This window comes from Mustela putorius, unplaced genomic scaffold, assembly GCF_011764305.1.
Source record: "Mustela putorius furo isolate JIRA1106 unplaced genomic scaffold, ASM1176430v1.1 tig00000179_pilon_pilon_pilon, whole genome shotgun sequence".
Lineage (NCBI taxonomy): Eukaryota > Metazoa > Chordata > Mammalia > Carnivora > Mustelidae > Mustela > Mustela putorius.
The window spans coordinates 3329611-3355191 of NW_025421305.1; positions in this window are offsets into that span (position 1 = coordinate 3329611).

The following is a 25581-nucleotide window of genomic DNA, read 5'->3' on the forward strand; positions in this document are numbered from 1 at the left end:
GTTGGGAATAAAGGGAGAGACAAGAGTATAAGCAGGAAAGCTAGTTGGGAGTTGAGTACACGAATACAGAAGAAAAATAAGGTGGTTTTAACCAGAGCAGAAGACATCATTGAAAGAAGAAAGAGTCAAGTTTTCAAAGAAATCCTTTTGGTACTAAAGCTAGAAAATAGTTTTGAGTTGAGACTGAAAATTCTTACATGTGGCCTGGGGTGTTTAGATTTTATTCAGTAGTCATTTGAGAATCTCTGAAGGTTCTATTACTTTAAACACCTTTAAAGATAAATTTTTTTTTTAAGATTTTATTTATTTATTTGACAGAGAGAGATCACAAGTAGGCAGAGAGACAGGCAGAGAGAGAGAGAGAGAGAGGAGGAAACAGGCTCCCTGCTGAGCAGAGAGCCCGATGCGGGACTCGATCCCAGGACCCTGAGATCATGACCTGAGCCGAAGGCAGCAGCTTAACCCACTGAGCCACCCAGGCGCCCTAAAGATAAATTTTAAGAAAATTTTGTAAGTAGTGCATATTGAACTTGTGGATTTAGCATAATGTATAAACTTGTTTCATCTCTATGTTATACACTTGAAACTAATGTAACATTGTGGATCAACTATACTCAAATTTTTAAAAAAATTAAATGAAATTTAGAAGTATGTATTGCTAAAAATGAGAAAAATACAATAAGAATCAAAAATATAGAACTAGCCGAGTCAAATATAAAATACTAGCAAAATGTTAATAAAATAGACATTTTTGAAAATACTAGTAAAATATACATTTTTCTAGATGATAAAATCAAGAAAAAAGGAAAATGACACAAATAGCACTAAAATTAAAAGGTCTTGAAAATGGTTGCTGCCATAGAGACCAATAAATAATAAAAATTAAAATGCAGTGCAGGAAGGACAAGCAGGATTTGGTGACTCTTATTCTGAGATCCTAAGAAAGAAGATTTCTCGTTTTCAACCCCGGTGAATGCCTTTTATAGAAATAGAGAAGTCAAAAGGGAATAATTTGAATTGGAAAGACAATAAGCTGTGTTTAAATATGAGGAATAAGCATGACAGGCAGGTGGAATGGGAGAATACTAAAGGGAGAAGAGGGCTTTAGGTGAGCCATCCGTCACTGATATGTTGTAACCTGAGAACTGGATTGTTTCATTGGTCACAGAGGTAAATTAAAAGAGACACAGGACAGTGTGAATGGGCTATCCCAGGTGTTTGTTGTGGCAAACATCAAGGCTATTGCCTGTGCCAGGGTGTGTGTTTATGAAGGAAGAAAGATTGCATTGTTTCATGAATCAACCTGACAGCCCATGGCCTCTTGCTCTAGGATGGCACAAGATAGTCTGGCCTGAAATGTGGAGCTGATATCAATGTCAGAGGGCTCCTTCCCTGTTGCCTTTTCTTAGGTAGGGGAATTCTGGCTCTTCCAAGATCTAGGGCATCATGTAGTATTTTATGAGTTTCTGGCTGAAGCATTATCCTGAGAAAATGAAATGCCAACCATCATGAGTATAATGTCATGATTTTATCTTTTCTGATATACAAGTTTTCTACCCACTACTATTTATTTCAAATACATTATATTTTTGTCACCAGTAACAATGATCAGTTTAACAATTCATAAAGTACATGTATTATTTTTGTGATTATTCCCACTCTCCAGTATATGTACGTATATGTATATATAGGCAATTCATAAAATATATCATATCATAAAATATATATACATACATGCATATATACATATATACATACATACAAAAATATCATAAAATATATATACATATATATGTTTATATAGAGGTAGTTCATAAAATATATAAATTAAAATATATATATAGTCTTATTAAAGAAAATCTCCTTTAATAAAGATGTTCATGTCTTTCAAAAATTAGGTGAATGAATGGCAATATCTAATGATGAAGAGATTCATCAGGGAAATAAAGGATTAACCTTTACTCCTGGTTTAATTTTAATTGATTTTTTTCTTTGACTGATTTCCATCTAAAATAGAAACTATAAAATGATTTTTTAAGAAATGGAAAGTTACTTTTGTAGTATATCGTGTGTTTAAGCTACACTAGGTCTATAAGAGAAAGATAAGATTTTCCTGAATATACAGAAATGGTATTTCTAGTAATGATGAAATTATCATTTGCATTTCATGGTATGAAAAATTGCTTTTGTTCTTTGTGGAGTTCTCAGTGTCATTCTCCTTTTGTCAAAAAGTAAATTAAATAGCTCAAAGGAGCTTTGTGTAGAAGTGTTTGCCTCTTTATTATGTTCTAGAAGGTTGAGAATACAGATATCGTCTTTCTTTGCAAAAGACAGTATAATAACTCCCTATACATTCTAACAAGAATATAAGCAGAGTTGTTAGTACGGCTAAATGCAAATAATGTAGCTAAAGTCCTAGGTTGGGATGAGCTTGATCCATTATGACCACATTATGTTTAAGGTTGTATTTATATTACTTCAACTCAAAGTAGGGTATTCGATAAAGTTTCAAATTTAAGATAAACTCTCTTTAATTTGTCTTCTCAGTATTTAGCACTAAACTAGTATACCAGCTTTCTTTCACTTCTTAAACCCTACTTAATGATTTTTCAGTGTTTAACAAAGGGCAGCTTTATTTTAATTCTGTAACTCTAATGTCTCTTACCGTTACAACTGAAGAGACCTGTAACAAATTAGCTTTGAAACAAATCCACTCCCGTTGCTTTATTTTCTAAATAATCATGGGGTCTTACATGAAACTCTGTAGTAATAGGCAAGTCTGACATATGAGATTTTAAGCATATAAATTTTCCAATTACTTCATGTATTTAATCTTTTTTCACTTTTATTTTCAGATACAGACTCAAGCTCCCAGATTGACGTTCAATATTATTGATTCATTGAACCCAGTACTCTTAAAAATCCAGTTTACTACTTGCTTTTATTAATAAATGGCCAAATATTTCTAAGGCTCAGTCTGGACTTCTTTCATTCAATACAAAATCATTATTTTCTGTGTTATCTTTATGACTAACTTGATATTTACTCTTAAATAACGATAACTCTTAAAGGTTTATTTGGGTACTGTCAATATCAAAAACCATTTTGGGATGTAATCTACAGGAATATTTCACAACTTATTTTCCTACTCATATCCTCTTATACTTTATGTCTTATTAGGGAAGAACCAGGAGAAAAAGGAGGAGAAATGTATGCTGAAGAATATAATTTATTAAACATGAAGGCCTGGTTCTTCAATGACATTAGCAGCTGTTCAAACCGCTTGAAGAAGGCTTGCATTCAGTTTTCACAGTAGATAAAGTTAGCCAAAATCCAAGGACAGCTGAAAGATTGTACAGTATTTAAAAACAGGTGTGAATTTTCTTACATGGAAGAGAAAATATTGAATCTTTCAAATGCATTAAATTTTACATCTTTCATTCACCACTTGTCCTTTGTGTGTAGGAAGTGATAACGTTTTTCTGAGTTCTCTTCAAAACAGCAAAAGTTTTTCCAGAGACTTCTGCATACTTGGAACACTTAATAAAAAGTACCTATAAGATAAAATAGATTCATTGAAAACCCTTTCTCTGAAGTTAGATACTTTGAATGTGGGAACCCCCTCAATGAGTACTGATCAGTTGAACGTGTGTGTGTGTGTGTGTGTGTGTGTGTAACAGGGGTGAGGACAGGAAAGGATGATAGAAGGAAACACTGACTAAGAACCTATAGAATCCACAAGAGTCTAAGAAGAAAAAATTATCACCATTTAAGTTTTAAAGCAAGTTTACTTCTTTTAAAGGTGAAAAAAATGGTGCCCAAGACTTTAATGTGTGGTGCTCCAAGTGACAAAGACATGGAATCAAATCCATCTGTATCTCAGTCCAGAGCTTTCAACGTGAAGATGAAGTAGAGGTTTCCTTGAAGGATGATTTGGTAGTCAGAACAGCATAGACATATTTCCATCTTCCTGACTCTGTAAATCTAGGAGTTTTAAAAACCACTATTAACTTGATTATTTTGGGATATAAGCTTACTGAAATGTATTTTTATTTATACTCAATAAAATAAAGTGTTTAACTTTGGAAAAGTATAATTTAAGGCCTTATTTCAGGAAGGACAAGAGAAATGATAAAATACTCTGTTAGAGGAATTTATATAATTTTTCCTATTCAGGAAGAAAACAGCTTTAAACTCTCCCTTAACTAAGAGAAAACTCATAAAAAACTTTTCTGCCAGGGATATATAACTTTTATAAGGGCAAAAATGACATTTATCTGGGAGAAAATCACATTTGCTCATCAGTATTTGAAAGCTGAAATCATCAGATAATTTTAATTTCACTTTTAGTTGGAGTTGACAGTAATTCTCTCGGATTCCTTTTTGATTCTATATTTTTTAAATTTTTTTGAGCTTTCAAGATTTAGATGTCCATACTTATTTTGAATCCTAGTGGCAGCTCTGCTGTAGATTTAAATCTGTACTTAAGTCCTATGTTCCTTGCTTTGACATATCCCACCGAGCTGATCTATGGTACTGGTTCATTGTAATCACAGTAGGAAGAACAGAACTGAAAGGTTCTGAATAACAAAGTAATTTTTCTTGTTTGTGCTCTTGGACAAAAGAAATCTGAAGCTTCTATGGAAATTCTATGGCACCTACAAAACTTCTATGAGCATAGTCAACCCATTGGGTAAGGGGTATTTCTAGGAAGTTCTTTGTTTTTAAGTTAAATATTTGAGATCCACTAGAGTTATGGATTCAAGTAGGATTCACCCATCATTTAGTTATTCTTCCAGGTTAATTAGTCACCTCTGTTGTCTTTAGAACGTCGTCGAAGGAAAAGTAAACACCATCTCCAGGAGTTAGGTAATGAAAATTGCCCTATGTTCAAACAAATTATTCAAAGAAATTAGTTTTGGCCATCCAATACTGGATTTTTCAGTTCTTATCTTTTATATAAACTTGTCCCCTATTTTCCCTTCTTGACTTCTCCTTTAGACTAAGGAATTCTTCATTGCTGCTTCTTACATACAACTTCTCCGTTTATCCATTCATAGGTCTTCTTACCTTTTCAGTGTAAATTTGTTTGACCCATGTTGATACCAGTCTTTGACAATTTCTCCAGGTGATGAAAATAATATTTTATACTTTTAAATATAGGCACTGTTCCAATTTTTTACATAAATTACTTCATCCATATGGCAACTCTTTGAGGAAATAATAATTTTATTCTAATGTAACAAATGAAGCAAGCAGAGAATTAGGAAATGTCCATTACACACACCATTTCTAATTAAAATTTGCCCCAGGATTCCATTTCTGTTAAGTTGCACTAAAATTTTCCCAACTTTTCCTAAACTAGTACTTAAAGGGGCCAATAGGTATATCCATCAGAGTTACACATCATGGTTCTTAGATGGTCTGTGACATAGACATAAAGATGTATCCAAACTCTTGGAAAGGTATTTTAAAAATAATCCTTCCATTATTTTAGCTAGGCTACTCTGGGGAAGCACTGCTTCTCAGTTGATAATTACTGTTTGAGTAAGCCCTATTCCTCCAAATTGTATAAATTTACCTTTCAACTGTCATTGTATATTATATTTAATCGACATCTTCAGCATCATGTGTGACTGTTTACTTGACAATTCCACTTGAATAGACACATTCACCTCCAAACGCCCAAAACTGAACACTGCATCTTCCATAAACTGTCCATCTGTATCCCCTTGTCAGCAGGATCACTCCTAAGTTACTTTCTGTATTACTCGAGGTTCTCCAGAGAAGTAGAACTAATAGGATCTAGATAGGTATAAATATAAATAAGAGATTTATTCTTAAAATTACCTTACATGATAATGGAGATTGAAATGTCCTATAATCTGCTTTCTATGAACTAGAGAACCAGGAAAGTTGATGGTATAAATCCCAGTCAGAGTTCAAAGACCCAAGACCCAGGAGTATTGATGTCCAAGAGCAGAAGATGGATGTCTCAGGTCAACCAGAGACAATTTGCCTTTCCTTTACATTTTTGTTTCCTGAGAGGATGTCCACAGATTAGATGATGCGCACCTGCATTGGTAAGGGGATTTTTATCAAATGCTAAACTTTTTCAGAAACACCCTTACAGATACACTTAGAAATAATTAGTTTGGCAATCCTTTGGCTAAGTCAAATGGACATAAAATTAACTATCATATCTGCCTCAGGACCCTTGGAATCCTCCCCCACACTGTTTTTGTTTTTTTCCCTGCTACTTTCTTATCAAAAAACCCCCTCAATTTTACATTTATAATCAAATCCCTCTCTATTTTTAATGCCTTTTGTCAAATTCCCAGGCAAAATAACTATAATCTATTTTCCAGATTATTTTAGGATTTTTTTTTTTTTAGCTCTAGGTCATTTTATTGTATTTTACTTTAAAAGGATGGATAACTAGAGAGCAACAGAAATGCTGTTAAAACTGTTACTTGCTTAAAGTTGCCATATTAACTTGGGGAATTCATATTTCTATTAATCTGCTATTCTGGGGGAAATGGGAATTTACTGTAGGAGAATTAAATATCATAATGTCTCATGTGGCACCTGAGACATAAACGTGTATTTACTTCCTTATTTTATCTATTGTATTGATTTTAAAACCTTTTTAACTATCACTCCTTCCTCTAATCTCTTTCTAATTTGACCTTATGCTTCATGGCATCACTTTGATAATGACCCAATGTCTTATCCTGATTTAATTTTACAACCTGATCCTCAATGGCATTCTAGATTCTAGCCATGTTTGTTTGATTTTTATTGAACTATTCTCATGTTCAACTCAAATATATCCTACTCATCCTCCATGAAGCATCTATTCTAATGCATTTCCCTGCTTCATCATTTAAAGTTAGTGGTCTACCTTCTTATGCTGTGGTATCACAGTAAATTGTACATTTATATTTTAGAGAATTAAGTTACGTTATAACTATCTCTCCACAAGTCTATCATTCGTGCAAAACTGTAAACTCCTCAAAAATAGACCCTGTCCCCTGCTTGTATGTGGATCACAGATTATAACTACTATAATGTAGGGAGTATAAGATATGGAGAAAAGTTTATCTTCTTAGCAGTTCATACTTGAATTTTCTTGAAGTGGAAGACCAACTTTGTTGCAAAAAGGCTTTGAAAAGGCCTCTGGGGATAGAAGTTGGCCTGAGGCTGGGCCTGTGTTGTATTTCATAGGAGGTGGTTTTGCATACTAAAGAAGACTGGTCAGACTTAGAGCAAGATCCACAGATGGTGGCAATAGAGACTTTAGGCAGAATAGAAAGATCTACTGGGGATTAATTAAATAGTTCTCTTTGTTGTGGGCAATGATCTGTCTCCCAAAGATATTTTCAATAAGCTCTATAGGCTTACTCACTAGAGCGGGTATTTTATGGTGAATATGAAAAGACACTGAGTCTTGTTTCTCTAAGTGTTTGAAGTCAAAGTAAGTACACTGAACTTTTTTAGAAACTCTTCCTACGTTTATGGGTATAGAAAGGAGAATCAAATATAATTAAACAAAATATTTCCATATATATTATACATATCAGATATGTCATATATATATATTTATGTCTATCTATATATATTTATATATCGCAGCACATGCTAGTACTTTTAATTTTCTAGAAGAGATGAACCAAAAGACATGAATTTTGATGTCTTCTCAATAGTATTTCAGTTCAGAATGCTTGTTCCTAGGTAAAATATCAGTAAAGCAGCAGCAAGAGTTTGAGTATGTCAGAATGATTAGTAGCCTACAAACTAAAAAGTTTGCTGAGGAAAATAAATAATACATTGAGAAAGTAGCAGTGTAAGCAAAACCGAGGTTTTCTAATTTGATGCACACTTACAAATAAAATCATAGCATAGGTATAGCTGCCATTTATTTGACACTCTGTTATAGTCACTACATTAAATATGGTACCTACAAAATCTCCTTAATCCTTATAAAACTCAAAGGATGCTATTATTCCTATTTTGCAGATAACTGAGGATAAAAGAAGCAAAATGTCTTTTAAGACCATGTAAGTGACAATATAAGAATTCTAACAAGAACGCCTTCTAAGTAAGGTTTATCTGATTCCTGTATCCATTTGGAATGATATCCATTTGATCCCTCCACCAAATTTCATTCTGAAATCACAAACAGTAGAGCACAACAAGTGTGATCTATAAATGAAACAAATTCAGAAAGGTAATTTTCAGATTATATTTTTTCAAAAAACATACATTCCTCCCCAAAAAATATTAGTTAATTGAATCTTGCTTCAGTTACCTAAATACATGTTATTGAGTATACTTTGACATATCCCCAAACATTAAGCATTAAGAGTGTTCTTATATATTTTATTTTCTTAGTGAATTTTTATTCCTCATTTCCTTTTCCCTAGGCTCTCAGGTGGTTCAAGATTAGTAGAAAGTTAGAGGGATAAATTTTAGGGTCTTGGTTTCTTAGGTATTTCCATTTTTCAAATTATAATAAAAACTTCCATGAAGTCAAGAAGAGTAATTTATTTGAAACTATCAAAAAAAAAACAAAAATCAACCTACTGAATGGGAGAAGGTATTTGCAAATGATATAGCCAATAAAGAATTAATATCTAAAATAAATAAACTTTCACAACTCAACATCAAAAAACAAACTATCTGATTAAAAAATGAGCAGGGGACCTGAATATACATTTTTCCAAATAAAACATACAGACTGCCAACAGATACATGACAAGACGTTCAGTGTCACTAATCACCAGGGAAAGGAAATCAAAACCATAAAGAGATCACCATACAACTGTCAGAGGGACTAAAATCAAAAAAACAAGACATAACAAGTATTGGCAAGGATATGGAGAAATAGGTACCCTTGTGCACTGTTGGTAGGAATGTATATTTGTGCCACCACTGTGGAGGATCTTCAAAACACTAAAAATAGAAATATTATATGAACAAATATTTCACTACTGGGTATTTACCCCATCCCCCAAAAAACCCCAAAACACTAAGTTGAAAAGATATATGCATTCTTGTATTTATTGCAGCTTTATTTACAATAGCCAAGATATGACTGGATCATATCTTGATTCATTCATAAAATCCACAACAATAAAAAGGATGAGATCATGCTCTTTATGACAACATGGATGGGCCTAGAGGGTATCACACTTAGAGAAGTAAGTCATAGGAAGAAAGACAAATACCATATGATTTCACTCATATATGGAATCTTAAAAACAAAACAAATGAATTAAAAAAAAAAAAAAAACAGAATACAGAGAACAAACTGATGGTTGTCAGAGGGAAGTGGTGTAGGAAGATGGCCAAAATGGGTGAAGGGGTGTGGAAAGTACAGGCTTTCAGTTATGGAATGAATAAGTCACAGGAACAGAAGGTACAGCATAGGGTGTATAGTTAATGATATTGTAATAGCATTGTATGATGACAGATGGTAACTACACCTGTGGTGAGCATAGATAACAGAGAGACTTTAACCACTATGTTTTACACATCTGAAATTAATGTATCATTGTGTGTCTACTGTACTCAATTAAAAACTTTTTTTTTTAAAGGAGGCATAATATATTTGAAATCCTCAGTAATTGTTCGAACTAAATGTAATCATAATAGCTATACTAAGTTCATCAGGGATTTACTTAGTAGAGGCTGAAAAATACTAGTCAGTATGTTAAAACTGTTATAAAAAATGTGAATGAGATTGAAAATGTATAACTGACCCTAGACAAAAAGAGCTAATAAAAGAGAGCTTGTCAAAATTTCCCTAGAACAAAAGCTCTGCGGGGTTATCTTTTCATTCAACAGATACCATCAGTGTGCAAAATAGCTCACAGATAAAAGCAACTCAGTCAAGCTCAGCCATCACTTCCATCTCAGAAGAGAAGGGAGAGCTTTTGGCTCCTGACTCAATTGTGCCCACTTATTGCAATCAATGGTTAGGGAGATTCCAAATACTCAAATCTAGTCCTTCACAACCAGTGCTATTAAGCTATAATCTAAATTATAACTGCTATGGTGATTGCTTCACACTCTGATTACAGGTTACACTATGAGGAGGCAGTGATACAGGTGTTAAATGATCATTCTAATAGGCTCTGTGTAAAGTGTTTGGCATTATGGGCAGATGCAGCCCAAAATGTCTTAGAATTTCTTCCGTGTTTTTTTTTTTTTTTAATAATGCCAGGAAATGGATTTTTTAAAGAATTTTTTTTAAATTCCCTCATAGGAAAATAATCATTTCAGTTAGGCCTTTTGGTTACTAGACTTCAGAGTAATTATATCAAAAGCAATAATTACAATTTTAAAGATGGACACTATTCTAGAATGTATCATGTTAGAAACAAGGTGAGGGAGACGTACTCAGTGCCTCAGATGATTTTCTCCAAATGTAATTAACCATTTATGTTCAAAAACGCATCATATATGCAAAATCACTTCAATACTGCTAGGGACAAAAGACAGGAGACTAACTTTTTTCAGACTTTTCTTCATTCTCATTTTGATTATAGATCCAACTGAATTTATATCAATAGACATAATTCTGTCTTATCAAGGAAAATTCTCACTTTGTTGTAAAGATACAAGGATTTTCTTCTGCCTCCTCTGTGTGTGTGTGTGTGTTTGTGCGTGTGCATGCACACTTTCATTAAGAACAATCTTCCATAAACCCACAAAATTTCAGAGTTCAGTGAGACCATGGGCACCATTTCACCAATCTAAACTGCTGCAGGACACAGGCTGTATCTTATTCATCATTATATTATGATCAATGCCTGCTAAGTGCCTGGCTCTCAGATGTTCTAAAAATTGCAGTTTTATTGAATTTGTGAATGAGGAAATTGAGATCCAAAGAAAGAAGCTACTTATCTGAGACCTTGTAACCAGCGAGGAAAAAAGCCAGAAGCAGCTCCTAGGTTTTGGAATATTAATTTATTATGATTTTCTACTGTAAGTTAACATATTTGGGTAAATCATAATACAGTAAAGTAATGATATTTGATTTTTTTATTGTAAAGAGATTATTTACTGCTTGTAAAATATAAGTGGATACCGAACAGATACTTACTTTAGCTGGATTCTGAAACTACCAATGTTAAGACCTACAGTGTTTGTAAAGTTCTCTAAACTCTGCCATATAAAGTGTAATTTAGTATTGCAGGCAAGCTTGAATTAAAAAAAACAAAAAACAAAAAACAGCACTCCTTAGTTCCTTTTGTGCTTGCCAAGTAAAAATACTGGAGGCACAGACCTAACTGGCTATTGGTACTTTCTGAAACTGACAGGCTGATAACCAGAGGAAACTGAATTATTTCTTTGCAGAATGCTAACTAATTTAATTGAAACTTTAATTAAAAAAAATCAAAGTATGTGTTTCCTTCTAATAGACAGCCCCTGGAACATATGAAAATTATTTGTTTGGGTTGCTAAATTTTTAGTGTTACAGAAGCAATTGACTGCACCCATATGCCCATTAAAGATATTTTCTGATGAACAAATATGTAAGAACTGAAAGATGATTCATTCCTGAAAAATGATTAAAAAGTGACTCATTCCTTGAAAAAGAAATTGTTTGTGATATCTAACATAGTAATGTAAACATCGTTAACCATCCTCTGTGAGATCTACTGAGATTGGACACAGTAATGTGGATTGCAGTTTTAATATTTCGTGGGCTTTTTTTTTTTTTTCCTTTAGGGAACTTAGTAAGAGATCTTTAAGGGAAAATTACCTCAATGACACATGTTGATTATACTTTATCTCGAAGTGGATGTCACAAATTGTACTTTCCAATTGTTAAAAAATATGTGAGTATTCCTCAATGTGTTAATTTATTACAGGTAACCTCATACACCGACCAAAATAAAACACAATATGCATAGTCTTATTCTATTATAAAGAAAATTTCTGGAATTTTTCTAAGCATTCAAGTACTAACCTTATCCACTGCTATCAAGTACAGCTCTTAGAAAACATACTTATCATTTAGCTATAACAGAGATGAGAATAAGGTACATATTAAGAACATAATCTTCTATCACCGAAAAGAGAGAAACACAGTTATTATGTTACATGTGATATAATATGTATTATATTAACAAAGTAGATTAGAAATTATTGTGCTTGTTATAAAGGAAATGTTTTATTCATTTAGGTTAATAAAATTATTTTTAATTTTTCATCTCCTTAAAAATTTTAGTTTAGGCCATTAAAAAGAAGAGGAAAATGAAGTTATATCTAAAAAGAATCAGGAGCATATTGTCATTATTTCTCTAGTCATAAATTCACACAATGTGAAAAGAGCCAGGATCTCGAATATAATTTAAATTCTTTCAAATAATTCTTGTACATCATCCAGACACTTGATGAGTGCCAAAACGGTGATTTTGTACAGAGTAAAGCTCTGATAGAGAAGAGGACACAGACTAAAAGTCTAGGAAGGTAGAAAAAGGAAGAAAAGAGTAAGAGTTAAGATAAAGTACGTAAATCAACAATAGCAAAGGAAAACTGAAGACTGAAGCTATTATTTAAGGCATTCAATGGCATCAATTTTTGCTTTATACATATGAATATATGTGTAGATATGATTTCTCTAAATTGTTTAAACAATTGATATAATTATGCAATGATATGTAATGGCATCACAAAACTAACTTTGAAGTAACTACAAAAATCTACAATTGTGTGATTTAAATAAGATTTTATTTCAGTAAGAATGATATATGGAATAGAATCCATTTTTTGTCAACTCTATTTAATCTTTGTTTTCTTCTTCTTTGTTTTGAGAATAGTATGAGCTTAATTATTTTTTTAGTTTATATTCAGTAAGCTTATGTTTATTTTCCATTACTGGAAGTCAAAGGTATCATTTAGGATCCTCCTCAAAACTTTATAACTCGGGGCACATGGGTGGCTCAGTGGGTTAAAGCTTCTGCCTTCAGCTCAGGTCATGATCTCAGTGTCCAGGGGACAAGCCCCCGCATCGGGCTCTCTGCTCAGCAGGGAGCCTGCTTCCCTTCCTCTCTATCTGCCTACTTGTGGTCTTTGTCTGTCAAATGAATAAATAAAATCTTTAAAAAAAAAATACACCTAATACCTCAACCAGTGTACATTGAGTAATCAATCATAGATTTTAATATCTAAAGTTGATTATAGAGAGTATTGACATTGCATTGCCTCCTTGATTTCTCTTTTGAGTCCTTCATTCACTGAACACTTCTCTCTCTATACCAACCTCTTAATCAACCTCCACCAATACCCCATATCCAGCCATTATCAATAGGAGAAGTTTTTCTTAAAAAATTTCCAAGATTTTGTACATTTACCCTCTCTCTTTAGATTGCCATTTTCTTTTCCTGCTTTTTTCTCTTGTTCTTGATTTGAATATCTCTTTGTTCGTCCTTCATAATAAAGTCCAGTCATCAACTTCACCAAGAAGCTTCCCTAATTACCCCAGTGGAGTAGTGCCTCTGTGACTATCTATAGCACAGTAGTCATTAATATCCCACAGACAGAGGAGGTATCTAACCTAGAGTCAATCAATGAACACATTATAACATAGCCCTGTAGCTAATTAATTAAAATTCAGTCTTTCAAGTTATGTGTTTTGTCCTTAAGTTCTAACCTAGTTTTATTGTCTTCCTTAAGCCTTTCAGACTGACTATCAAGGTATCCACTTAGCACAATCCCAACCTCACCTCAAGAAATAGTTTCCTAGACCCAAGGCCCATGACCCTACTTGTTATTTAAGAATTTGCACTGCCCTGCTGCACCATAATGCTGTCAATAGGAAGTTTTTCAGTAATGAAAATGTTCTGTCTACCCTGTCTAGTATGGTGGCCACAGTTACATATAACTATTGAGCCCTAGAAATGTGATCAAGGAATTGGATTTTTATTTTAAAAATAATTTTATTTTTATTTATTTTTGTAAGATTTTATTTTTATTTATTTATTTATTTATCAGAGAGAGAGAGAGAGAGTATAAGCAGAGGGAGTGGCATGCAGTGGGAGAGGCAGGCTTCTGCTGAGCAAGGAGCCCTATTGCAAGACCTTGAGATCATGACCTGAGTCAAAGGCAGATGCTTAACCAACTGATCCACCCAGGCATCCCTAAAAAAATAACCTTAATTTAAATAGCCACTGTGGCTATTTAGTAGTGGCTGATGGCCACTGTGTGGATAGCAAAGGTCTATGATTCTTGAACCAAGCCCAAATACTTTTCCTAAAATTCAGTTAATGGATTCCTTTATTTCCTGGAAAATGGAATCATGGGAACCGAGAATAGAAAAAGAACTTTACTCAAAGTATATTAGAAAGCATAAAAGGAAAGAACATCCCTGCTTATTTCCTTATCTTTATGATAACAAGATTGGGCTACGTAACTCCTTGAGTCACATTCCACTTAAACTTGTAAGAGATGCTGCTATCCATCCATCCCTTCATTCATTAGTCCATCCTGGCTGATCATTTACCCATCTGATATGTATTTTGAGCTCCTACAAGTGTAGGCATTGTGCTAGAAAATGGAGATATAAAAATGATTGCATATATCACAGTTTACATATCAACTGAAGAAATTTTTTTTCTAATCAGAAGAACACTATTCTTCTATCTCTAAAAATGAAATACATTCTTTTCTTCAGGTGTCCCTTTTTTCCTATTTTAATATTAGCTTTTCAAAACTCTGTCTACACTCAATAAGAAGAAAGTGTGCCTGCCAAATTTTTACTTTATCTTTGGCTGTATAACCACAGCTTTAAAATTTATGGGTAAAAGGCATGGAATCTTTTCCCAAATCATGACCATAGCATATATTAGCTATGTGACTTTGTGCAAGTTGCTTCTCTGAATTTTAAGATATTGTCTTAATGCACAAAATAGGATAATTATAATAGCATACATACATACTATTTCCTGTTAACTTCAGATACTGTCCACCTAATCACTGCACTGTTTTAAGTACCATGCTTTTTGGACTGTTAAATGAGATACATAGAATATATATATAGAATATACCTAGCTGAGCATCAGACATGTATTAGGCACCAACCCAGTTTTTTTTTTTTTTATTAATTTTTTATTTTTTATAAACATATATTTTTATCCCCAGGGGTACAGGTCTGTGAATCACCAGGTTTACACACTTCACAGCACTCACCAAAGTACATACCCTCCCCAATGTCCATAATCCCACCCCCTTCTCCCAAACCCCCTCCCCCCGGCAACCCTCAGTTTGTTTTGTGAGATTAAGAGTCACTTATGGTTTGTCTCCCTCCCAATCCCATCTTGTTTCATTTATTCTTTTTCTACCCACTTAAGCCTCCATGTTGCATCACCACTTCCTCATATCAGGGAGATCATATGATAGTTGTCTTTCTCTGCTTGACTTATTTCGCTAAGCATGATACGCTCTAGTTCCATCCATGTTGTTGCAAATGGCAAGATTTCATTTCTTTTGATGGCTGCATAGTATTCCATTGTGTATATATACCACATCTTCTTGATCCATTCATCTGTTGATGGACATCTAGGTTCTTTCCATAGTTTGGCTATTGTGGACATTGCTGCTATAAACATTCGGGTGCATGTGTCCCTTTGGATCACTACATTTGTATCTTTAGGGTAAATACCCAATAGTGCAATTGCTGGGTCATAGGGCAGTTCTATTTTCCACATTTTGAGGAACCTCCATGCTGTTTTCCAGAGTGGCTGCACCAGCTTGCATTCCCACCAACAGTGTAGGAGGGTTCCCCTTTCTCCGCATCCTCGCCAGCATCTGTCATTTCCTGACTTGTTGATTTTAGCCATTCTGACTGGTGTGAGGTGATATCTCATTGTGGTTTTGATTTGTATTTCCCTGATGCTGAGTGATATGGAGCACTTTTTCATGTGTCTGTTCGCCATCTGGATGTCTTCTTTGCAGAGATGTCTGTTCATGTCTTCTGCCCATTTCTTGATTGGATTATTTGTTCTTTGGGTGTTGAGTTTGCTAAGTTCTTTATAGATTCTGGACACTAGTCCTTTATCTGATATGTCGTTTGCAAATATCTTCTCCCATTCTGTCAGTTGTCTTTTGATTTTGTTAACTGTTTCCTTTGCTGTGCAAAAGCTTTTGATCTTGATGAAATCCCAGTAGTTCATTTTTTTCCCTTGCTTCCCTTGCCTTTTGCGTTGTTCCTAGGAAGATGTTGCTGCGGCAGAGGTCGAAGAGGTTGCTGCCCGTGTTCTCCTCAAGGATTTTGATGGATTCCTTTCATACATTGAGGTCCTTCATCCATTTTGAGTCTATTTTTGTGTGTGGTGTAAGGAAATGGTCCAATTTCATTTTTCTGCATGTGGCTGTCCAATTTTCCCAGCACCATTTATTGAAAAGGCTGTCTTTTTTCCATTGGACATTCTTTCCTGCTTTGTCGAAGATTAGTTGACCGTAGATTTGAGGGTCTATTTCTGGGCTCTCTATTCTGTTCCATTGATCTATGTGTCTGTTTTTGTGCCAGTACCATGCTGTCTTGATGATGACAGCTTTGTAATAGAGCCTGAAGTCCGGAATTGTGATGCCACCAACGTTGGCTTTCTTTTTCAATATCCCTTTGGCTATTCGAGGTCTTTTCTGGTTCCATATAAATTTTAGAATTATTTGTTCTATTTCTTTGAAAAAAGATGGATGGTACTTTGATAGGAATTGCATTAAATGTGTAGATTGCTTTAGGTAGCATAGACATTTTCACAATATTTATTCTTCCAATCCAGGAGCATGGAACATTTTTCCATTTCTTTGTGTCTTCCTCAATTTCTTTCATGAGTACTTTATAGTTTTCTGAGTATAGATTCTGTGTCTCTTTGGTTAGGTTTATTCCTAGGTATCTTATGGTTTTGGATGCAATTGTAAATGGGATTGACTCCTTAATATCTCTTTCTTCTGTCTTGCTGTTGGTGTAGAGAAATGCAACTGATTTCTGTGCATTGATTTTATATCCTGACACTTTACTGAATTCCTGTATAAGTTCTAGCAGTTTTTGGAGTGGAGTCTTTTGGGTTTTCCACATATAGTATCATATCATCTGCAAAGAGTGATAATTTGACTTCTTCTTTGCCGATTTGGATGCCTTTAATTTCCTTTTGTTGTCTGATTGCTGAGGCTAGGACCTCTAGTACGATGTTGAATAGCAGTGGTGATAATGGACATCCCTGCCGTGTTCCTGACCTTAGCGGAAAAGCTTTCAGTTTTTTTCTCCATTGAGAATGATATTTGCGGTGGGTTTTTTCATAGATGGCTTTGATGATATTGAGGTATGTGCCCTCTATCCCTACACTTTGAAGAGTTTTTGATCAGGAAGGGATGTTGTACTTTGTCAAATGCTTTTTCAGCATCTATTGAGAGTATCATATGGTTCTTGTTCTTTCTTTTATTGATGTGTTGTATCACATTGACTGATTTGCGGATGTTGAACCAACCTTGCAGCCCTGGAATAAATCCCACTTGGTCGTGGTGAATAATCTTTTTAATGTACTGTTGAATCCTATTGGCTAGTATTTTGTTGAGTATTTTCGCATCTGTGTTCATCAAGGATATCGGTCTATAGCTCTCTTTTTTGGTGGGATCCTTCTCTGGTTTTGGGATCAAGGTGATGCTGGCCTCATAAAATGAGTTTGGAAGTTTTCCTTCCATTTCTATTTTTTGGAACAGTTTCAGGAGAATAGGAATTAGTTCTTCTTTAAATGTTTGGTAGAATTCCCCCGGGAAGCCGTCTGGCCCTGGGCTTTTGTTTGTTTGGAGATTTTTAATGACTGTTTCAATCTCCTTACTGGTTATGGGTCTGTTCAGGCTTTCTATTTCTTCCTGGTTCAGTTTGTGGTAGTTTATATGTTTCTAGGAATGCATCCATTTCTTCCAGATTGTCAAATTTATTGCCGTAGAGTTGCTCATAGTATGTTCTTATAATAGTTTGTATTTCTTTGGTGTTAGTTGTGATCTCTCCTCTTTCATTCATGATTTTATTTATTTGGGTCCTTTCTCTTTTCTCTTTGATAAGTCTGGCCAGGGGTTTATCAATTTTATTAATTCTTTCAAAGAACCAGCTCCTAGTTTCGTTGATTTGTTCTATTGTTTTTTTGGTTTCTATTTCATTGATTTCTGCTCTGATCTTTATGATTTCTCTTCTCCTGCTGGGCTTAGGGTTTCTTTCTTGTTCTTTCTCCAGCTCCTTTAGGTGTAGGGTTAGGTTGTGTACCTGAGACCTTTCTTGTTTCTTGAGAAAGGCTTGTACCGCTATATATTTTCCTCTCAGGACTGCCTTTGTTGTGTCCCACAGATTTTGAACCGTTGTATTTTCATTATCATTTGTTTCCATGATTTTTTTCAATTCTTCTTTAATTTCCCGGTTGACCCATTCATTCTTTAGAAGGATACTGTTTAGTCTCCATGTATTTGGGTTCTTTCCAAACTTCCTTTTGTGGTTGAGTTCTAGCTTTAGAGCATTGTGGTCTGAAAATATGCAGGGAATGATCCCAATCTTTTGATACTGGTTGAGTCCTGATTTAGGACCGAGGATGTGATCTATTCTGGAGAATGTTCCATGTGCACTAGAGAAGAATGTGTATTCTGTTGCTTTGGGATGAAATATTCTGAATATATCTGTGATGTCCATCTGGTCCAGTGTGTCATTTAAGGCCTTTATTTCCTTGCTGATCTTTTGCTTGGATGACCTGTCCATTTCAGTGAGGGGGAGTGTTAAAGTCCCCTACTATCATTGTATTATTGTTGATGTGTTTCTTTGATTTTGTTATTAATTGGTTTATATAGTTGGCTGCTCCCACATTGGGGGCATAGATATTTAAAATTGTTAAATCTTCTTGTTGGACAGACCCTTTGAGTATGATATAGTGTCCTTCCTCATCTCTTATTATAGTCTTTGGCTTAAAATCTAATTGATCTGATATAAGGATTGCCACTCCTGCTTTCTTCTGATGTCCATTAGCATGGTAAATTCTTTTCCACCCCCTCACTTTAAATCTGGAGGTGTCTTCGGGCTTAAAATGTGTTTCTTGGAGGCAACATATAGATGGGTTTTGTTTTTTTATCCATTCTGATACCCTGTGTCTTTTGACAGGGGCATTTAGCCCATTCACATTCAGGGTAACTATTGAGAGATATGAATTTAGTGCCATTGTATTGCCTGTAAGGTGACTGTTACTGTATATGGTCTCTGTTCCTTTCTGATCTACCACTTGTAGGCTCTCTCTTTGCTTAGAGGACCCCTTTCAATATTTCCTGTAGAGCTGGTTTGGTATTTGCAAATTCTTTCAGTTGTTGTTTGTCCTGGAAGCTTTTAATCTCTCCTTCTATTTTCAATGATAGCCTAGCTGGATATAGTATTCTCCAACCCAGTTTGATTTATTTCTATTCCCTCTGGATATGCCACCAGCACATAGTTATGTGTACTGACAGGAGTCCAGACTGCCTGCGTTTCAAGCTACTCACTAGTTGAGTGAACATGGGCAAATTACTTCAATTTGTTTTGCATTATATCCGCACTGAGAACAAGGATAATCAAAGTCCCTCCTCCACTGGGTTGTTGTTGTAAGGATCAAATCGGTTAACATATATAAAATGTTCAGATGTCCATCTAGCACAATATAAAAACTTAGTAATTATTAGCTATCATCATCATCATTGTCATCATCATCACACAGCTGTTTCTGTCACTTCTTCACCTTTAGCCCCTCAGTGTTAAAATACTAAGAAATGTATTGTTGATTCGGGGCATGTAGGAATACTTGAAATATGTTACTTACCTCAAACATTATGAGGGCAGTGTTGTGGTTTAGTGAAAAGGACATGGGCTTTGGTCAGATAAATGTAGCGCTGCCTGCGTAAACTTTGTACAAATTAATTCGCCTCTTCGATCTTCAGATTTCTCATTTATAAAAGAAGAAGAATACCATTGTCCCCATCTCATAGAGTTATTTGTTGCTACCCAATCAAAGTACATAAATGATCTAACACAAACTCTATGTCACCTTCACGAGGTGGGGATCCTGGTGCTCGGAGCCAAAATGATGGGGGAGTACTGACTGATGATCCATAGACGACTGTATTTCTTACAATCACTTCTTTTATACTTTACAAAAGATCCGGTTACAAACAAGATATAGATTTATGCGCAGGACGTGAACTGCTTGTGAGATGTGAGCTACATGCGGGACGTGGGCTACATGCAAGCAATCAAGTGTGACAAGTGAACAACAACGATTATCTCTTAGCTTTAAACAACAAGAGCAAGTTAAGGATTCTCCACACTTATCAGATCCATCTAAAGGAGTAGAGGAAAGCACTCCGGGGAACCTCCCATGTTTATTCTGGGTGTTGACCCAGGAAGACTCTTGCCCTCCATCTCCTGGAGTTTTCTCACAGGATCCGACAGGACCCCAGTCACATTGGCAAGGATCCGGGTTGTGTTCCAACACTCTATCATATAATAAATCCTTAATAAATATTACTTCTCCATCTTGCTATTTGAGACTACAACTACTTAATGAGCTTTGAGTTTTGAGGAATTAAGTAATACACATTCAATGAATATCTAATTATATGTGTTCCAAATTTTTAAGATAATGCAGAGTTCCTAAATTTCCATGGGAAGAAGGGATTATGCATACACAAATATGTGCTTAATAAATTATCTCATCCTCTTATTTATTGTCTAGCAAAGATCAAACTCCCAATTGTGAGATGTGTATGGTCTGATGGGTGGAGTGCTGAATTGAGAGTTAGAAACCATTGCCCACGTGTGGCTATAGGTTTCTGGTATCTTTTAGAAAAGTCACTTAACTTTTCTTCACTCCTTCCAGCTGTGAAGGATCATATTTCCCCATAGGGAAATGTATAAAGTTATGGAAGATCCACAGATGAGATGCACATTCTTTTATCCGATTAACTTAAATTCTCTTTCTTCCTCCCACACCAGGTCTCAAATCTGGGAGTGTATCTCGGGTTGGCAACATGCTCAAGAGCACACAGTCAGAATCAGGACTGTAAGAAGAATCTGAACTACATTGCTGATCCCTAGAATGATCATATTACATGCTTTGCAAATTCATTTTCTTTCTTTTCCACATTTTTCCATCTAGAGCCTGGCAGAGATCTAATGATTTTTCAAGGACCAGTTTAAATGTCAACTCTTCTTAGAAGGCTTTGCCAAAACTCCTTGGCTTTGGTCCACAGACAGAATCTCTTCATCCATCGTTTTTAATTCTGTAGGATTTAATTGGTGTGATTAGGATAATATAGGATATTTATCACATTTTATTATAGTGCAGTTGTTTGCATCTCTGTCTCCCATCCTGGACTGGGAGTTCTGTGATGGCAGGAACCTTTTTGTTTGCTTAAATCAGAGCCTGGCATGTAGTCAGTGTTCTGTAAACTTCACTTGAATTAAACCAAGATCTTGACTTCCTGGAATTTCCTCTAAGCTATTTTGTCTCACTAAAACAAAGACTAATGTTAAATGAGTATATTACTGGATAAAGACTTAGTTTTTATCTTCCTCTTTGATGATAACTTGCAGTTTCTATGCTAAGTTGGAGGTCATAAAATCACTGAGGTAAAAGGGAATTCTTTTAAATTAATAAAATCCGAGACATTATCAACCTGTTAGATCTATTTTGAGCAGATGCGTGAATAGTCACACAAACAGTAAACATACATGCGTTGAAACATACACACACATATATAATTTATAGAATTAGTACAATGTAAAAGATAGAAATTTCAAATAAAATTTCACTCACTCAAGGTTCATAACGATGCACAGAATGGTATGCTGACTATATCTTTGATTAAAACAACTGAGTCAAATATTATTAATATTGAAAATTTCAAACCAATATTGAAAAATTTCAACCAATCGAATGATGTTATAGTATAAAGTTTGCAAGATGCAAATATTTGTCCTATAAAAATTAATAGCCTGGGCCCTTAGCCTATTGAACTAATTGTTTTCAATGCATACATTTAAGTTACATCTACATTAAACTAAAATAACTGGCTAAATGAGCTAATTAATCGGTCTTGCTCCAAAATTGTATCAAAGATTTTATTCCATTCATTTCTGAACAACAGGAAACCAATCTCACAACTAAAGATTTCATAATGTTAATTGGAAGGAACAGACACATTCTAGAAAATCAGCTAATGATCTTGGCTATGCTGTTCTCCAATTAGTGCTGGGTCACCAATTAATTCTTTTCCAGGTGCCCAGGCTTCCTGGATACCAGCACTGAGCTGAGTTCTCTTGAACCTTTCACCTAATGCTCCAACTATATTAATGACTTTGACCCTGCTCAGACTTAGACATCAGCTTTCTCAATTTAAAGAAAAACTATCTTTTCCATTTATTTTAAGATTGGGACAAATCATAGTAAACCCACACAGAGCTACTTGGTCATGAATTGTTAGTCATGTTCTAACAAATTCACTGGGGACACTGATTTCCTATAGCTTTCATGCTTATAATATTTACTCTACTTGCATTTTCTACCCCTACCCCTTAGGCCATATGGGACTTTGTCTTACAGTTTTTCCTCCTCTGTTTTGTTTTTATTTTGTTTTGTTTTCCATTTCTCATTCTCAATTTCCTGAATTCTCTGTTTTCAAATTACTCAAACATTCCCTTCACTAATGAGCAAGACCCCCATTTCTCAAATCTGTTGTCTCTAAACAAATCTAGCTTTCACAGATACATTTGTTTTCAAGGGAGCTTTACAGTTGCTGCCCTGAGTCTTCATTATATTTCTCACTAATTCATCAACACAGGGTTATCTACTTCATCCCACTGTTATTCTATCGATTCTTTCTTCCTTAAAGGTAGTCGATGAATGCAACCTTATTTAAAGACCTCATCCTATTCAGTCTCAACAATGTTTCACATTGCAAATGTCACTACCTTAGCTTCCAGGTATGGATGGATGGATGGATGGATTTCTATAGGAGATCACGGACTTGGGAATAAGGTTGGTCATGGTTTACATGTCAGCTTTGCCCCTTCCTTGCTGACCAATTTCTGAAAAGTCAGACCTGGGTGGGGGGGAATAATCAGACCTCTCCTGACCTCAAATTCTTCAAAAATAAAATGCGGATAAATATATATATCAGTTAGATTAACTTCTCCACAAATTATTTGCCAAGTTCTACTATCTCTTTAACTTTTTAACTGAATGTGATATGTCTCCTTGATAGCCCCATAAATAGGATGACCATATAACTAGTTGTACAAATATACATACACTTTTAATCAAAAGAAGATGCTATTAACTATTTTGCTAGAACAATATGGCTAAACCAGGACTGTCTCAGGTAAATCAGGAGATATGATTAACCAATTCAAAGTATACCCTGTGTTTCTCTTTTACTTTGTTGCATTTGTTACTTTTGACCTTTCCCAGAATCTCTCTGGTTCCTCCCTGATAAATCTTTGAAATTTCTGTTCAACTCTCATCCCCTAGGCACACCGTAGTTTTCACCTTTAACCAGACAACATTTACTTTTCCATGCAAGTACAACCAAAATGAAATCCACATGTGCAGTCATGCATTGCCTTTGGATAGCACTTGTTACATTTAACTATTCTATTTAGTATAAATTATCTCTACTAATAGATTATAGTCCAAATTTGTTTCTCTTTAGAATATACATTTTTATGGAAGTAACCTAATCTGATACTTTATGTATTTGTCATAGTTTCTTTCATATAGTTCATCAATTAGTGGGTATTTATTAAATATTCGTGATCAAATTATTAATTTATTCTTGTTATATTTTGGTTATGTTGGGTTGTGGATGAGCTTAATTATATTCTACAATTATTCTACAGTCTATTATTTTATAGCTTGCCAAGAGTCTAACAGTTATTTTCAGAAATATATTTTTTAAGAACAAAAGGGAACACAGTGACTTTCAATCACTACTAATTAATCCTCAATGTATCAATATATTAGGTTAATATGAACATTTAAAAACACATTAGAGTAATATGATCATCCAAAGATAATTGAAGGAGGAAAATGAATCAACATCAGTCTGGCCACAAATATAGATAGGAACAAGCTAAATTCTTAATGATGGAAGGGAGAAATACAGACTAATTTCTTATATTAATTGGAGAAAATGCCCCCTAACCCACCCACCCCTGAGTTCAAGTATTTTCTAGTACTCTCAGAATTAATCTCATAATCAGAATACTCATCTTGGACCTATACAGAAATACAAGAGTTTCAAAAAACTCTCTTCCAAAATGAAAAAAAAAAATTAAATCTGTTTACATTCTTCCTCATCTTCGTAAGATTTTCTTTGGAAAGTAAAAGTTACAAGAGACAAAACTGTGATTGCATCTATTTTTCTTTACCCTTTTTAATCTAAAGGAACAATGTCATTATTGTACATAATGGTCTGACTCCATTTTGAGCATGACTATTGATAGCTTTAATGCTCATAACTCCATTTCCCCTTCTGCTCTACATCTGTGTGATATAGGGCAGCCTAGGTTCTTCCTCTGTGATGCCTGCAGGAAATTCAACCCAAGAAGTCCTGGTCTTTGCATGAGAACCCCACCCAAGCCCACCACACAACTGTATGAATTCCGTAAAACTGGTATCTTTTCTCTCTTTGCTCTCTCAAGCCATTTTCAGACCAGCTTGGAAATCTGCTCTGCTCTCCACAAAATTATGTGAGAAATAAGCCCTTTTATATCCTCTTGGTGCATGTGTGGCACCATCATTCTTGGCATCTGAAAAAAATTTGGATGGGGTCTATCTTACCTCTGCAAAATGTTCAAAACACTGTGGTTTAAAACTGGGGTAAAAAGTCTTTGAATTTATATAGACTTATATGCTACTGATGTGCACTATTTACACATAAAAATAAGAGAAAGGATATGAAAAATCCTACAAATTTTAAAGGAAGAGTGGTCACCATAAAATGGTTAATTTAGAAAAAATCAACAAACTGTTTATAAAAATGCAACTTACTAACACAGACACATACTGGACCTAAAGCCACATTTTGTTTTCAATACTGTATATACATATATTGTTATTACCAAATGTGGTGTCATTGAGGCAACGTTGAGGCAGCTGGAATTTATGCAGGTAAGAGTGTAAGTTATCTGGGAGTAGTATGTCCAACTTATCAACAAGCATGGAATTAGTGAATACAAAATTCAGTTTTGGTGCTTTGACCATAATTTCATATAAGTTGACTATTATTCAGTATTATTATTTGCTGAGAATATTATTATAGAAAATAAAATTATTTATTACATTGTATAAAACCAAAATAAAATGGGGGCAAGTATTACAAAAGAAAGAAAGAGGAGATGAGATAAAGACTGAGTGAGAGAGAGAGAGAGACTGAGCAGAAGAGTGAAGAGAGAAAGAGAGACAGGCTGGTGTGAGAGGTTTATAAAGCATTCAGTTATAATTTGAAGCCTTGTTTTGATTGGAGTGTATGAGGAGTTTTAGTGTAAAATATACCTATAAAATA